The sequence below is a fragment of the Somniosus microcephalus genome, chromosome 4, assembly GCF_052327205.1.
Source record: "Somniosus microcephalus isolate GS21.2 chromosome 4, FLI_Smic_1.0, whole genome shotgun sequence".
Taxonomy (NCBI): Eukaryota; Metazoa; Chordata; class Chondrichthyes; order Squaliformes; family Somniosidae; genus Somniosus; species Somniosus microcephalus.
The window spans coordinates 1,177,404-1,194,211 of NC_140990.1; the positions used below are offsets into that span (position 1 = coordinate 1,177,404).

Consider the following 16,808-nt stretch of genomic DNA (forward strand, 5'->3'; position numbering starts at 1 on the left):
CCACAGCGCAATTCTTGCTCTGAGCTTCTGCACTGAACGCACTGCAATGTCCTGCGTTAGTGCAGTGGTGAGCATCACCACACATAAGACCGGATGTCAATTCGCGGCGGCCTCTTTAATTGCATTTCTTGCTGTACCTTCGTGTTATAAAGCTACAGAGAAATAAAGAAAAATTAAAAAATGCGAGAGGAGATTGTCTCTGAGAACTTTCCTGAGTGGAGACTGTTCAGGGACTGAGTGCTGTTCTGCTCCAGAGCAATGGATGATTGCGATTTTATCTGAGCAACATTTAAAATCGTACAGACCCAGTAGTCGTGGCCAAATGGTTAAGGCGATGGACTAGGTAAATCCATCAGGGTTCTCCTCGCGCAAGTTCGAAACCGGCCGACTACAGTTCTTTCATTTCATTTCAAAATGTAACCAAATCCCTGGAGAACTAATCCTGAGTTCGGTGGAGTTTAAATCAAAAAAACGGTCAACACCGCGAGATTTTTGTCGTTTTCATTGATCTGCAAGTATTCACCAAATATACGGTCAGAAATACAACAACAATCAGGCAAATTACCGACAGTGTTTCTCTCTGCCTGCCAGTCTCTCTCTATGTCTGAGTCACTGTCTGTCTGGTTTATGTTTATGTCTGTTTCCATCAATCTGTGTGTGTGTGTTTATGTCTGTGTCTTTCTGTATCTACCCGTGTTTCTGTATGTGTCTCTTTGTGTCTGCCTGTGTTTCTGTGTGTCTGCCAGTCAATCGGGTGACAAGCGGGGATACTTTCCTCAGCCTTCACATCTTTCCTAAAGTCTGGTGCCTTAAATTGGACACAACCCTGTGGCAGGGTGGGGCTTGAAGTCCGATTCGCACAGGAACAGTCCGCAGCCAATGCTCGCACCAGGATGGCCGAGTGGTTAAGGCATTGGTCTTATAATCCAATTGGTTTATACCCGCGTGGGTTCGAACCCCATTCCTGGAAGTCCTTTAATTTAAGTACAGCAGAAAAAAATCAATGTCATAGTCTCATTTTGTCTCTCTCTGTCTCTGACCCTCTCTGTCCCTGTTTGTGTTTCTCGCTCTCTGTCGCTCTCTCCCTCTCTTTGTCCCTGTGTCTCTGTCTGTCTCTCTCCCAGTCTCTGTCTCTTTCTGTGTCTCTGCCTCTGCCTCTCTCTATCTCAGTCTCGTTTTCTTTCATTGTCTCTGTTTGTATGTCACTCTCTGTCTGTCTCTCTCTGTCTGTCTCTCTGCCTGTCTCTCTCTGTTTCACTCTCTCTCTCTCTCATTCTCTCACTCTCTCGTTGTCTCGATGTCTCTCTCTCTCTGTCTCTTTCTCTTTTGTCGAGTTCTGTTCAAAGCTCGATTCTTGATCTGACAGGTTGCATATTCTTCAATTCCTCGTTAATATAGTGATGAGTATCCCCGGCGGGAGATCGGGTTCCAATTCCCCGACGAAAAAGAAGGATTTTTAAAAGCTCTAATTTTAAAACGTTGTGCAACTCCTTAAAATCCTCCTTGGATTAGTAGAACAGAAATAAATCATCTAAAATAATGGTAAAAGATTTACTGGCACATGAAGATCTGTATAACAACTTCCTGCACCAGTTCCTCGTTAGTATAGAGCTCTCTCTCTCTCTCTGTTTCCCTCTCCCTTTTGTGTGGGGCGCGGAGGAGGGAGAGAGTGACAGAGAGAAAGAGATTAACAGGGTTACGGACAAAAAGCGGGGGGTGGGACTGAGCACGACTGTTCTTTCAAGTCTCCTTCTGTGCTGTGAGTGTCTTTGAACCCATGACACTCAGAAAAGCTTATTAAATATGAGACTTACACATAAACATAGAGAGCAGACACACATGTCTGTGTGTGTGTGTGTTCGAGTCTTTGTCTCAATCACTGTATAACTACTTCCTCTACCAGGCCCTTGATAGTATAGTGGTGAAGATTCAATTCCCCGACATTTTCTCTCTCTCTCTAACTCTCTCTGTGTGTGTGCCTCTCTCCGTGTCTCCCTCGCTCTTTGTTTCCCTCTCCTTGCTCACTCCTCCCTCTGGGGCTGGTGAATGAGCCCAGGTCTGTCCACAGTGCCATTCTTGCTCTGCGCTTCTGCAGTGAACGCCCAGCACTGTCCTCCGCCCTGTTGCTGGTCAGTATAGTGGATGTAACCCCCTCTCTCCCACCTGAGACAGCGGTTCAATTCCCCGACCCGGAGAAGCCTCTTTACCATGTGAAATAGTGTTTATTTTTCTTGTTGTAACTTCGTGTTAAAAAGCTACAGAGAAAAATAGAAGAGTAAAAAATGTGGTTCCGGCGTTGGACTTAAGATCCAATGGATTTAAACCCAACTTGGGTGGAACCCCACTCCGTGTATCTCTTTAACTTAATACCGATTTATTTTCATCCTGCTCAGTGACACTCGTTTGCCATCTGCTGAATCTCAATCAATCAAATAATGAGATGTTTATTGATCTGAAAAGTAAGTTTCCATATTTAACTTTAATTCTTAAAATGCTATTTAGGCATCTGCTGAATCTGCATTTTTCTGTAACTCTCTGAACTAACAAAGAAATGGAATTGTGAAATGAATCGATACCATTCAACTGTCTGTATCTCAATCTCGGTCTTCCTACCCGGGCAATTTTAACCCCGGTCTCCCGTGGGAATACTCACCCCGATACTAACGAGAAACTAATGAAAGTAAAGTCTATCAGCGCAACAATCGAGCTGTGAACAGAACTGGACAGGTGAGAAGGAGACAGGGAGAGAGAGAGAGGAATACAGAGAGAGATAGAAAGAGACTGACACAGAGAGAGACAGAGACAAAGAGAGAGAGAGAAAGAGACTGGCACAGAGAGAGACAGACAGACAGAGAGAGACGGAGAGAGACAGAGAGAGAGAGAAAGACACAGAGAGAGAGAGAGAGAGACAGACAGAGAGAGAAAGACAGAGTGAGAGACAGAGAGAGAGAGACAGACAGAGAGAGAGAGAGAGACAGAGAGAGACAGCGAGAGAGATGGACAGAGAGAGAGAGACATTGACGAAAATGGAGGCTGATGACATTGATATTTTTCTGTTCTCTTTTTCCAAGGTGGGTTTTAAGCAGCTGCACAAAGATGTTAAATTTGGTATTTGAATATTTGTCCCGCCCACCGGTCTGTCCTCAGTGCGATTCTTGCTCTGCGCTTATGCAGTAAATGTGCTGCAATGTCCTTCGTTAGTGCAGTGGTGAGCATCCACGTCTATCTACATGATGAGTCGAGAATCGATTCCCCGTCGGAGCGGCGGCCTTTTCAATTATATTCCTTGCTGTAGCTTCGTGTTATAAAGCTACAGAGAAAAATAAAACAATGCGAGAGGAGATTGTCTCTGAGAATTTTCCTGAGTGGAGACTGTTCAGGGACTGAGTGCTGTTTTGCTCCAGAGCGATGGATGATTGCGATTTTATCTGAGCAACATTTAAAATCTCGCAGACCCAGTGGTCGTGGCCGAGTGGTTAAGGCGATGGACTAGAAATCCATTGGGGTCTCCCCGCGGAGGTTCGAATGCTGCCGACTGCGGTTCTGGCAATTTTCATCGCATTTCATTTCAAAATGTAACCAAATCCCTGGAGAACTAATCCTGAGTTAGGCGAAATTAAATCCCACAACTTTCAACACCTCGAGATTTTTCTCGTTTTCGTAGATCTGCAAGTATTCACCAAATATACGGTCAGAAATAGAACAACAATCAGGCAAATTAGCGACAGTGTTTCTCTCTATGTCTGAGTCACTGTCTGTCTGGGTTTATGTTTATGTCTGTTTACATCAATCTGTGTGTGTTTATGTCTGTGTCTTTCTGTATCTACCTGTGTTTATGTCTGTGTCTCTTTGTGTCTGCCTGTGTTTCTGTGTGTCTGCCAGTCACTCGGGTAACAAGCGGGGATACTTTCCTCAGCCTTCACATCTTTCCTAAAGTCTGGTGTCTAAAATTAGACACAGCTCTGTGGCAGGGTGGGGCTTGAAGACCGAGAGAGAGAGAAAGAGACTGACACAGACAGAGAGAGAGAGACAGAGAGAGACAGAGAGAGAGAGCCATATATGCAATAAAAAGAAAATTCTACAACATCCAAATCCCAATCAAAATCTGGCTCAAAATTTTTGACAGCATAATCCTGCCCATTGCACTGTACGGTAGTGAAGTATGGGGCCCGCTAAATCACCAAAGCTACACTAAATGGGAAAAACACACAATAGAAGCCCTACATGCAGAATTCTGCCGAAGCATCCTTCGCACCCAAAGAAAAACGCCAACAAATGCATGCAGAGCCGAACTAGGCAGATACCCACTGATAATAAACATCCAAAAACGAGCACTAAACTTCCTAAATCACCTCAAATCTAGCTCCCCAGACACCCTTCATTTCAAAGCCTTTCAGACCCAAGAGCTAAACCCAGAAAAGAGTCCCCTGAGTCAGCTGCTACTGAAACTAAGTACTCAGCCGGACCCTGACCAGCCCCAGACCAACACAGCCGTCCAAACACCAATCCGAGTGAACCAAATCATTAAAAAATGCAAAGAAACCTACCTGGAACATTGGAACAAAATAACCGAAAGCCAAAGCAGATTAGAATGTTACCGGGCCCTAAAAAGAGAATATAAACTGGCAGACTACCTCACGACCATCAGAGACACAAAACAGAGACAGACCCTCACCAGGTACAGACTAAGCGACCACCAACTGGAAATTGAAAAAGGCAGATACAAGAAATCCTGGCAGCCTAGAGAGAATAGAATATGCGATCAATGTCTGGCTGGCGAGGTTGAAACAGAAATGCATTTCCTCCTAAAATGCGAAAAATTCAACACATCAAGAAACATATTATTCAACAAGCTAAGCCAAACAACCCCAGATCTCAAGGAATTGGATGATCTGTCAAAATTGAGATTAGTCCTAGGAGAAGGAGACAGACCATACCTTGGGGCTAAATATGTAACAACATGTCACAACCTGAGGACTGTTTAAAAGTAAGACTGTTTAAAATTAATATTGAACGTACCAAATGAAGTAGAAAGACTGTTTAAAATTAATATTGTTTAAAAGTAATATTGTATGTACCCAACAAATGTCAAATCGATTGACACCTACAGAATGTTGGAAAACTGTACCTTTTTGCTATGTAAGCTTTGGCAATATGGTTCTCTGTAAACTTTCATGCCAATAAAGCATTTGAACTGAACTGAACTGAGAGTGAGACATTGACAAAAATGGAGCCTGATGACATTGATCTTTGTCTGTACTCTTTTTCCAAGGAGGGTTTTAAGGAGCTGCACAAAGGTGTTAAATTTGGGATGTGAATAATCATCCTGCCCGCCGGTCTGTCCACAGCGCAATTCTTCCTCTGCGCTTCTGCACTGAACGCACTGCAATGTCCTGCGTTAGTGCAATGGTGAGCATCGCCGCACATAAGACCGGAAGTCAATTCGCAGCGGCCGTTTGAATTATATTTCTTGCTGTAGCTTCGTGTTATGAAGCTACAGAGAAAAATTAAAAATTGCGAGAGGAGATTGTCTCTGAGAATTTTCCTGAGTGGAGACTGTTCAGGGACTGAGTGCTGTTCTGCTCCAGAGCGATGGATGATTGCGATTTTATCTGAGCAACATTTAAAGTCTTACAGACCCAGTAGTCGTGGCCGAGTGGTTAAGGCGATGGACTAGAAATCCATTGGGGTTTCCCCGCGCAGGTTCGAATCCTGCCGACTACGATTCCAGCATTTTTCATCCCATTTCATTTCAAAATGTAACCAAATCCCTGGAGAACTAATCCTGAGTTAGGCGGGATTCGATCCCACAACTTTCAACACCTCGAGATTTTTGTCGTTTTCATTGATCTGCAAGTATTCACCAAATATACGGTCAGAAATAGAACAAAAATCAGGCAAATTAGCGACAGTGTTTCTCTCTGTCTGTCTGTCTCTCTCTATGTTTGAGTCACTGTCTTTCTGGGTTTATGTTTATGTCTGTTTACATCAATCTCTGTGTGTGTGTTTATGTCTGTGTCTTTCTGTATCTACCTGTGTTTATGTCTGTGTCTCTTTGTGTCTGCCTGTGTTTCTGTGTGTCTGCCAGTCACTCGGGTAATAAGCGGGGATACTTTCCTCAGCCTTCACATCTTTCCTAAAGTCTGGTGCCGAAAATTGGGCAAAACTCTGTGGCAGGGCGGGGCTTGAAGTCCGATTCTCACAGAGACAGTCTGCAAACAATGCCAGCACCAGGATGGCCGAGTGGTTGAGGCGTTGGACTTAAGATTCATATGGGTTTATACCCGCGTGGGTTCGAACCCCACTCCTGGTAGATCTTTAATTTAAGTACACCGGGAAAAAATCAATGTCATAGCCTCCTTTGTCTCATTCTCTCTCCCAGTCTTCCTTTTTCTGTGTCTCTGTCTGTGTCTCGGTCTCTCTGTCTCTGCTTCTCTCTGTCTCTGCTCCTCTCTGTCCCTGTTTGTGTTTCTCGCTCTCTGTCTCTTTCTCTGTAGCTCTCTCCCTCTCTTTGTCCCTGTGTCTCTGTCTGTCTCTCTCCCAGTCTCTGCCTCTTCTGTGTCTCTGTCTCTGTCTGTCTCTGCCTCTCACTCTCAGTCTCTCTTTCTCTCTTTGTCTCTGTTTGTATGTCTCTGTCTCTCTCTGGCTGTCTCTGTTTGTCTTTGCCTCTCTCTCTCAGTCTCTCTTTCTCTCTGTTTGTATGTCTCTGTCTCTCTCTGTCTGTCTCTCTCTATCTGTGTCTGTGTCTCTGCCTGTCTCTCTCTCTCATTCTGTCATTCAATTCAATTCAATTCAAATCGCTTTATTGGCATGACAAGTTACATCTTATGTTGCCAAAGCATCGAAAAACATTCATGTTTGTACAAAAAATACAGGTCTATACATACAGTGTATAAACAGATATATCCCTGAGTGTATAAATATACTTTCATCTAATTTATATATACTCTTTTCTTATATTTAGTGATTGTCCCTCTGTTTATGGCAAGCTGTAATATAGTGTGCCGCTAGTGTTACACAATTTCTCTCTTCCCCTAGTAGGTATGGGAGTTATTGGTCATCATTCAAATTTCTGAATTCCGGCCATATTTTTGTGAATTTTGGGCAGAAATTCTCCCTTATGCCCTGATATTTTCTACAAGCTTTGAGGAAGTGCATCTCTGTCTCCACCACTCCCTGACTGCAGTGAGAGCATATCCTGTCCTCTCTTGGTAGCCGGGTCTGCCTGTGTCTACCTTTTTCGGTCACCAGGTTATGTTCACTAAGTCTGTACATTGTCAAGTTTTTTTCAGTTTGCTATCCTTTACCATGGTCAGGTAATCAGCTATGTTGTATTGTCTGTTTAGGGCCAAGTAGCATTTGAGCTTGCTTTGGGTTTTTGTTGTTTCTGCCCAATATGACAGATATTTTTCCTTTTGCTTAGCGACGATTGTGTTGGGTCGAATTCTTTGTGTTATGCTGTCACAGTCCTGTGGCTGGTTATTGTTTGTAGTGTTAGTAGTTACTTCACTGAGTCCCAGGACTAGTTGACTGAGGGTACTCTTCTTTATGGTCCTCTCTTGGCATTTCAGGACTTGGTAATGATAGCATTGGGGGTTGCTCATTTCTAGGTGTTTCCAAAATTTGGTGGCTCTTTTTTGGGTAGTGATTATTAATGGATATTGGCCTAGTTCCGCCCTGCATGCATTGTTTATGGTTTTCCTTTGAGTCTGGAGGATACTTTTACAGAATTCTGCATGCAGGATCTCAATTGGGTGTTTGTCCCATTTTGCAAATTCTTGTTGTGAAAGTGGTCCCCACACGTCACTGCCATAGAGTGCAGTTGGTTCAATTACTGATTTGAAAATTTTGAGCCAAATGCTAATTGGGATTTCTATTTGGATTGATTTTTTAATGGCATAGAAAGCCCTTCTTGCTTTCTCTTTCAGTTCATTCACAGCCAGTTTGAAATTTCCCGTAGAACTGATTTTTAAGCCCAAGTATGTGTAGTTAGTGGTTTGTTCAATTTTGTTTGTTCCTAGTGTGAAATTTATTTTGGGTCCCTGATGTCTGGATCTTTGCTGGAACACAAGGACTTTGGTTTTTTCAGAACTCTTTTGTCGAGTTCTCTTCACAGCTCAATTGTTGCTTTGACAAATCATGCGTCCAGCAATTTCTCGTTAGTATAGTGGTGAGTATCCCCGTCTGTCACGCGGGTGACCGGGGTTCAATTCCCCGACGGGGCGGAAGTTTTTATAAAAGCTCTAATTTTAAAACGTTGTGCAACTCCTTAAAATCCTCCTTGGAAAAGTAGAACAGAAATAAATCATCAAAAATAACTTTAAATGATTTACTGTCATATGAAGAACTGTATAACAACTTCCTGCACCAGTTCCTCGTTAGTATAGAGCTCTCTCTCTCTCTCTCTGTTTCCCTTTTGTGTGGGGCGAGGAGGAGGGAGAGAGTGACAGAGAGAAAGAGATTAACAGGGTTACGGACAAAAAGCCGGGGGGTGGGACTGAGCACCACTGCTCTTTCAAAGGGACAGCACAGGCATGGCGGGCCGAATGGCCTCCTTCTGTGCTGTAAGTGTCTATGAATTCATGACACTCAGAGAAAAGCTTATTAAATATGTGACTTACACATAAACATAGAGAGCAGGCACACATGTCTGTGTGTGTGTTCGAGTCTTTGTCTCAAACACTGTATAACTACTTCCTCTACCAGGTCCTTGATAGTATAGTGGTGAGGATTCAATTCCCCGACAGGTTCTCTCTCTCTCTCTCTGTCTGTCTCTTTCACTGTTTCCCATTCTCTCTGTGTGTCTCTCTCTGCCTCTCTCCGTGTCTCTCTCGCTCTTTGTTTCCCTCTCCTTGCTCACTACTCCCTCTGGGGCTGGTGAATGAGCCCAGGTCTGTCCACAGCGCCATTCTTGCTCTGAGCTCCTGCAGTGAACGCCCAGCGCTGTCCTCCGCCCTGTTGCTGGTCAGTATAGTGGAGTCCCCCCTCTCTCCCACCTGAGGCAGCGGTTCAATTCCCCTGAACCGGGGAAAGCCTCTTTCCGATGTGAAATAGTGTTTATTTTTCTTGGTGTAACTTCGTGATAAAAAGCTACAGAGATAAATAGATGAGTAAAAAAATGTGGTTCCGGCGTTGGACTTAAGATCCAATGGATTTAAACCCAACTTGGTTGGAACCCCACCCCGTGTGTCTCTTTAAATTAATACCGATTTCTTTTCATCCTGCTCAGTGACACTCGTTTGCCATCTGCTGAAACTCAATCAAACAAATAATGAGATGCTTATCGATATGAAAAGTAAGTTTCCATATTAACTGTCATTCTTAAAATTCTATTTTGGCATCTGCTGAATCTGCATTTTTCCCTAACTCTCTCAACTAACAAAGAAATGGAATTGTGAAATGAATCGATACCATTCAACTGTCTGTATCCCAATTTCGGTCTTCCTACCCGGGCAATTTTAACCCCGGTCTTCTGCGGGGATACTCACCCCAATACTAACGAGAAACTAATGAAAGCAAAGTCTATCAGAGCAACAATCGAGCTGTAAACAGAACTGGACAGTGTGAGAAGGAAACAGGGAGAGAGAGAGGAATACAGAGAGAGATAGAAAGAGACTGACACAGAGAGAGACAGAGACAAAGAGAGAGAGAGAAAGAGACTGACACAGACAGCGAGAGAGAGAGACAGAGAGAGAGAGACAGAGAGAGAGACACAGAGAGAGAGAGAGAAAGACAGAGATAGAGAGAGAGAGAGACTGACACAGAGAGACAGAGACAACCTGAGGACTGTTTAAAATTAAGACTGTTTAAAGTTAATATTGAACCTACCAAATGAAGTACAAAGACTGTTTAAAATTAATATTGTTTAAAAGTAATATTGTATGTACCCAACAAATGTCAAATCGATTGGCACCTACAGAATGTTGGAAAACTGTACCTTTTTGCTATGTAAGCTTTGGCAATATGGTTCTCTGTAAACTTTCATGCCAATAAAGCATTTGAATTGAATTGAATTGAAATTGAGAGAGAGAAAGAGACTGACACAGACAGCGAGAGAGAGAGACAGAGAGAGAGAGACAGAGAGAGAGACACAGAGAGAGAAAGACAGAGATAGAGAGAGAAAGAGACTGACACAGAGAGACAGAGACAAAGAGAGAGAGAAAGAGACTGACACAGACAGCGAGAGAGAGAGACAGAGAGAGAGAGAGACAGAGAGAGAGAGAGAAAGACAGAGATAGAGAGAGAAAGAGACTGACACAGAGAGAGACAGAGAGAGAGAGACAGAGAGAGAGAGACACACACAGAGAGAGAGAGAGAAAGACAGAGATAGAGAGAGAAAGAGTCTGACACAGAGAGAGACAGAGAGAGAGACAAAGAGAGAGAGAGAGACACAGAGAGAGAGACCGAGAGAGAGAGAAAGAGAGACACAGAGAGAGAGAAAGAGACTGACACAGAGAGAGACCGAGAGGGAGAGAAAGAGACTGACATAGACAGAGAGAGAGAGACAAAGCATTTGAATTTGAATTTGAATTTGAATTTGATTTGAGAGAGACAGAGAGAGAGAGAGACATTGACAAAAATGGAGGCTGATGACATTGATAATTTTCTGTACTCTTTTTCCAAGGAGGGTTTTAAGGAGTTGCACAAAGGTGTTAAATTTGGGATGTGAATAATCGTCCCGCCCGCCGGTCTGTCCACAGCGCGATTCTTCCTCTGCGCTTCTGCACTGAACGCACTGCAATGACCTGCGTTAGTGCAGTGGTGAGCATCGCCGCACATAAGACCGGAAGTCAATTCGCAGCGGCCTTTTGAATTATATTTCTTGCTGTAGCTTCGTCTTATAAAGCTACAGAGAAAAATTAAAAAATGCGAGAGGAGATTGTCTCTGAGAATTTTCCTGAGTGGAGGCTGTTCAGGGATTGAGTGCTGTTCTGCTCCAGAGCGATGGATGATTGCGATTTTATCTGAGCAACATTTAAAGTCTTACAGACCCAGTAGTCGTGGCCGAGTGGTTAAGGCGATGGACTAGAAATCCATTGGGGTCTCCCCGTGCAGGTTCGAATCCTGCCGACGACGATTCCAGCATATTTCATTTCAAAATGTAACCAAATCCCTGGAAAAGTAATTCTGAATTAGGCGGAGTTCAATCCCTCAACATTCAACACCTCGGTATTTTTCTCGTTTTCATTGATCTGCAAGTATTCACCAAATATACGGCCAGAAATGGAACAACAATCAGGCAAATTACCGACAGTGTTTCTCTCTGCCTGCCAGTCTCTCTCTATGTCTGAGTCACTGTCTGTCTGGGTTTATGTTTATGTCTGTTTACATCAATCTGTGTGTGTGTGTTTATGTCTGTGTCTTTCTGTATCTACCTGTGTTTATGTCTGTGTCTGCCTGTGTTTCTGTGTGTCTGCCAGTCACTCGGGTAACAAGCGGGGATACTTTCCTCAGCCTTCACATCTTTCCTAAAGTCTGGTGCCTAAAATTGGACACAACTCTGTGGCAGGGTGGGGCTTGAAGTCCCGATACTCACAGAAACAATTCATATACAGAGACAGCACCAGGTTGGCCGAGGGGTTAAAGCATTATGATCCAATGGGTTTATACCCGCCTGGGTTTGAACCCCACTGCTGGTAACTCTTTAATTAACAGAAAAACATCAATGTCATAGTCTCCTTTTTCTGTGTCATTCTCTCTCTCAGTCTCCCTTTGGCTCTGTCTTTGTCTCTCTCGGTCTCTCCCTCTCTCTCGGTCTCTCTCTCTTTTGTCGAGTTCTGTTCACAGCTTAATTCTTGCTCTGACAGCATCAGCATTTCAGAATTCCTCGTTAGTATAGTGGTGAGTATCCCCGCCTGTCACGCGGGAGACCGGGGTTCAATTCCCCGACGGGGAGGAAGTATTTTTAACATCTCGAATTTTAAAACTTTGTGCAACTCCTTAAAATCCTCCTTGGAAATGTAGAAAAGAAATAAACCACATAAAATAATTTTAAAAGATTTACTGGCACATGAAGAACATTTTGACAACTTCCTGCACCAGTTCCTCGTTAGTATAGAGCTCTCTCTGTTTCCCTCTCCCTTTTGTGTGGGGCGCGGAGGAGGGAGAGAGTGACAGAGAGAAAGAGATTTACAGGGTTACGGACAAAAAGCGGGGGGTGGGACTGAGCACCACTGCTCTTTCAAAGGGACAGCACAGGCACGGCGGGCCGAATGGCCTCCTTCTGTGCTGTGAGTTTCTATGAATCTATGACACTCAGAAAAGCTTATTAAATATGAGACTTACACATAAACAGCAGACACACATGTCTGTGTGTTCGAGTGTTTGTCTCAATCACTGCATAACTACTTCCTCTACCAGGTCCTTGATAGTATAGTGGTGAGGATTCAATTCCCCGACAGGTTCTCTCTGTCTCTCTCTCTCTGTCTGTCTCTCACTCTCTGTCAATGTCAGTTTCTCTCTCTATCGCTCTCTCTGTGTGTCTCTCTCTGCCTCTCTCTCTCGCTCTTTGTTTCCCTCTCCTTGCTCACTCCTCCCTCTGGGGCTGGTGAATGAGCCCAGGTCTGTTCACAGCGCCATTCTTGCTCTGAGCTTCTGCAGTGAACGCCCAGCGCTGTCCTCCGCCCTGTTGCTGGTCAGTATAGTGGAGTCCACCCCCTCTCTCCCCCTGAGGCAGTGGTGCAATTCCCCGACCCGGAGAATGTGTCTTTATGAGGTGAAATAGTGTTTATTTTTCTTCGTGTAGCTTCATGTTAAAAAGCTACAGAGAAAAATATTAGTGTAAAAAAATGTGGTTACGGCGTTGGACTTAAGATCCAATGGATTTAAACCCAACTTGGTTGGAACCCCACTCCGTGTATCTCTTTAACTTAATACTGATTTCTTTTCATCCTGCTCAGTGACACTCGTTTGCCATCTGCTGAATCTCAATCAGTCAAATAAAGAGATGCTTATTGATATGAAAAGTAAGATTGCATATTTAACTGTCATTCCTAAAATGCTATTTTGGCATCTGCTGAATCTGCATTTTTCTCTAACTCTCTCTGTGTCACTCTCAACTAACAAAGAGATGGAATTGTGAAATGTACCTATAACTTTCAGTCTTTATCTCACTTGGTCTTCCTCCCCATCAGGGAATTGAACCCGATGTTTCCCGCGTGACAGGCGGGAATACTCACCACTATAATAAAGAGGAGCTAATGAAAGCAAAGCCTATCAGAGAAACAATCGAGCTGTGAAGAGAACTGGACAGTGTGAGAAGGAGACAGGGAGATAGAGAGATAGAGAGAGAAATACAGAGAGAGACAGAGAGAGACTGAGCGAGAGAGACCGAGAGAGAGACAGTGAGAGAGAGACAGAGAGTGATAGAGAGAGAGAGAGACTGACACTGACAGAGAGAGAGAGAGACAGAGAGAGAGAGACAGAGAGAGAGAGAAAGACAGAGATAGAGAGAGAAAGAGACTGACACAGAGAGAGACAGAGACAAAGAGAGAGAGAAAGTGACTGACACATACAGCGAGAGAGAGAGAGACACAGAGAGAGAGAGAGAGAAAGACAGAGATAGAGAGAGAAAGAGACTGACACAGAGAGAGACAGAGAGAGAGAGAGACAGAGAGAGAGACACACAGAGAGAGAGAGAGAGCGAAAGACAGAGATAGAGAAAGAGACTGACACAGAGAGAGACAGAGAGAGAGACAAAGAGAGAGAGAAAGAGAGACACAGAGAGAGAGACCGAGAGAGAGAGAAAGAGACTGACATAGACAGAGAGAGAGAGACAGAGAGAGACAGAGAGAGAGAGAGACATTGACAAAAATGGAGGCTGAGGACACTGATTTTTTACTGTACTCTTTTTCCAAGGAGGGTTTTAAGGAGCTGCACAAAGGTGTTAAATTTGGGATGTGAATAATTGTCCCGCCCGCCGGTCTGTCCACAGCGCGATTCTTCCTCTGCGCTTCTGCACTGAACGCACTGCAATGTCCTGCGTTAGTGCAGTGGTGAGCATCGCCGCACATAAGACCGGAAGTCAATTCGCAGCGGCCGTTTGAATTATATTTCTTGCTGTAGCTTCGTGTTATAAAGCTACAGAGAAAAAATTAAAAAACGCGAATGGAGATTGTCTCTGAGAATTTTCCTGAGTGGAGACTGTTCAGGGACTGAGTGCTGTTCTGCTCCAGAGCGATGGATGATTGCGATTTTATCTGAGCAACATTTAAAGTCTTACAGACCCAGTAGTCGTGGCCGAGTGGTTAAGGCGATGGACTAGAAATCCATTGAGGGTCTCCCCGCGCAGGTTCGAATCCTGCCAACTACGGTTCCAGCATTTTTCATCCCATTTCATTTCAAAATGTGACCAAATCCCTGGAGAACTAATCCCGAGTTAGGCGGGATTCAATCCCACAATTTTCAACACCTCGAGATTTTCCTCGTTTTCATTGATCTGCAAGTATTCACCAAATATACGGTCAGAAATAGAACAAAAATCAGGCAAATTAGCGACAGTGTTTCTCTCTGTCTGTCTGTCTCTCTCTATGTTTGAGTCACTGTCTGTCTGGGTTTATGTTTATGTCTGTTTACATCAATCTCTGTGTGTGTGTTTATGTCTGTGTCTTTCTGTATCTACCTGTGTTTATGTCTGTGTCTTTGTGTCTGCCTGTGTTTCTGTGTGTCTGCCAGTCACTCGGGTAACAAGCGGGGATACTTTCCTCAGCCTTCACATCTTTCCTAAAGTCTGGTGCCGAAAATTGGGCAAAACTCTGTGGCAGGGCGGGGCTTGAAGTCCGATTCTCACAGAGACAGTCCGCAAATAATGCCAGCACCAGAATGGCCGAGTGGTTAAGGTGTTGGACTTAAGATTCAATGGGTTTATACCCGCGTGGGTTCGAACCCCTACTCCTCGGTAGTTCTTTAATTTAAGTACAACAGGAAAAAATCAATGTCATAGCCTCGTTTGTCTCATTCTCTCTCCCAGTCTTCCTCTGTCTGTGTCTCGGTCTCTCTCTCTCTGTCTCGGCTCCTCTCTGTCCCTCTTTGTGTTTCTCGCTCTCTGTCTGTGTCTCTGTTTGTATGTCTCTGTTTGTCTTTGCCTCTCTCTCTGTTTGTATGACTCTGTCTCTCTCTGTGTCTGTGTCTCTCTCTGCTGCCCTCTTTCTGTCATTCAATTCAATTCAATTCAAATCGCTTTATTGGCATGACAAGTTACATCTTATGTTGCCAAAGCATCGAAAAACATTCATGTTTGTACAAAAAATACAGATCTATCCATACAGTGTATAAACAGATATATCCCTGAGTGCATAAATATACCTTCATATAATTTATATATGCTCTTTTCTTATATTTAGTGGTTGTCCCTCTGTTTATGGCAAGCTGTAACATAGTGTGCCGCTAGTGTTACACAATTTCTCTCTTCCCCTAGTAGGCATGGGAGTTATTGGTCGTCATTCAAATTTCTGAATTCTGGGCATATTTTTGTGAATTTTGGGTAGAAATTCTCCCTTATGCCCTGATATTTTCTACAAGCTGTGAGGAAGTGCATCTCTGTCTCCACCACTCCTTGACTGCAGTGAGAGCATATCCTGTCCTCTCTTGGTAGCCGGGTCTGCCTGTGTCTGCCTTTTTCGGTCACCAGGTTATGTTCACTAAGTCTGTACATTGTCAAGGTTTTTTTCAGTTTGCTATCCTTTACCATGGTCAGGTAATCAGCTATGTTGTATTGTCTGTTTAGGGCTAAGTAGCAATTGAGTTTGCTTTGGGTTTTTGTTGTTTCTGCCCAATATGACAGATATTTTTCCTTTTGCTTAGCGACGATTGTGTTGGGTCGAATTCTTTGTGTTATGCTGTCACTGTCCTGGGGCTGGTTATTGTTAGTAGTGTTAGTAATTACTTCACTGAGTCCCAGGACTAGTTGACTGAGGGTACTCTTCTTTATGGTCCTCTCTTTGCATTTCAGGGCTTGGTAATGATAGCATTGGGGGTTGCTCATTTCTAGGTGTTTCCAAAATTTGGTGGCTCTTTTTTGGATAGTGATTATTAATGGATATTGGCCTAGTTCTGCCCTGCATGCATTGTTTACGGTTTTCCTTTGAGTCTGGAGGATACTTTCACAGAATTCTGCATGCAGGATCTCAATTGGGTGTTTGTCTCATTTTGCAAATTCTTGTTGTGTTAGCGGTCCCCACACCTCACTGCCATAGAGTGCAATTGGTTCAATTACTGATTTGAAAATTATGAGCCAAATCCTAATTGGGATTTCTATTTGGATTGATTTTTTAATGGCATAGAAAGCCCTTCTTGCTTTCTCTTTCAGATCATTCACAGCCAGTTTGAAATTTCCCGTAGAACTGATTTTTAAGCCCAAGTATGTGTAGTTAGTGCTTTGTTCAATTTTGGTTGTTCCTAGTGTGAAATTTATTTTGGGTCCCTGATGTCTGGATCTTTGCTGGAACACAAGGACTTTGGTTTTTTCAGAACTCTTTTGTCGAGTTCTGTTCACAGCTCGATTGCTGCTTTGACAGATCGGACATCCAGCAATTCCTCGTTAGTATAGTGGTGAGTATCCCTGCCTGTCACGTGGGAGACCGGGGTTCCATTCCCCGATGGAGAGGAAGTTTTTTTAAAAGCTCTAATTTTAAAATGTTGTGCAACTCCTTAAAATCCTCCTTGGAAAAGTAGAACAGAAATAAATCATCAAAAATAACTTTAAAAGATTTACTGGCACATCAAGAACTGTATAACAACTTCCTGCACCAGTTCCTCGTTAGTATAGAGCTCTCTCTCTCTCTCTGTTTCCCTCTCCTTTTGTGTGGGGC

The 16,808-nt window shown here is 43.6% G+C and overlaps 5 non-coding genes across 5 annotated transcripts; all 5 read left to right on the forward strand.

Annotated features, from left to right (window-relative positions):
* Positions 1-887: 887 nt before the first annotated feature.
* Positions 888-970, forward strand: trnai-uau (transfer RNA isoleucine (anticodon UAU)). The gene has a single exon. It is a non-coding gene; the product is annotated as a tRNA-Ile (tRNA).
* A 4,672-nt stretch (positions 971-5,642) lies between these two features.
* On the forward strand, positions 5,643-5,724 carry trnas-aga (transfer RNA serine (anticodon AGA)). The gene has a single exon. It is a non-coding gene; the product is annotated as a tRNA-Ser (tRNA).
* A 505-nt stretch (positions 5,725-6,229) lies between these two features.
* Positions 6,230-6,313, forward strand: trnal-uaa (transfer RNA leucine (anticodon UAA)). Its single transcript has one exon. It is a non-coding gene; the product is annotated as a tRNA-Leu (tRNA).
* A 4,681-nt stretch (positions 6,314-10,994) lies between these two features.
* trnas-aga (transfer RNA serine (anticodon AGA)) lies at positions 10,995-11,076 on the forward strand. The gene has a single exon. It is a non-coding gene; the product is annotated as a tRNA-Ser (tRNA).
* Positions 11,077-14,814: 3,738 nt separating this feature from the next.
* Positions 14,815-14,899, forward strand: trnal-uaa (transfer RNA leucine (anticodon UAA)). Its single transcript has one exon. It is a non-coding gene; the product is annotated as a tRNA-Leu (tRNA).
* The last annotated feature ends 1,909 nt before the right edge of the window (positions 14,900-16,808 follow it).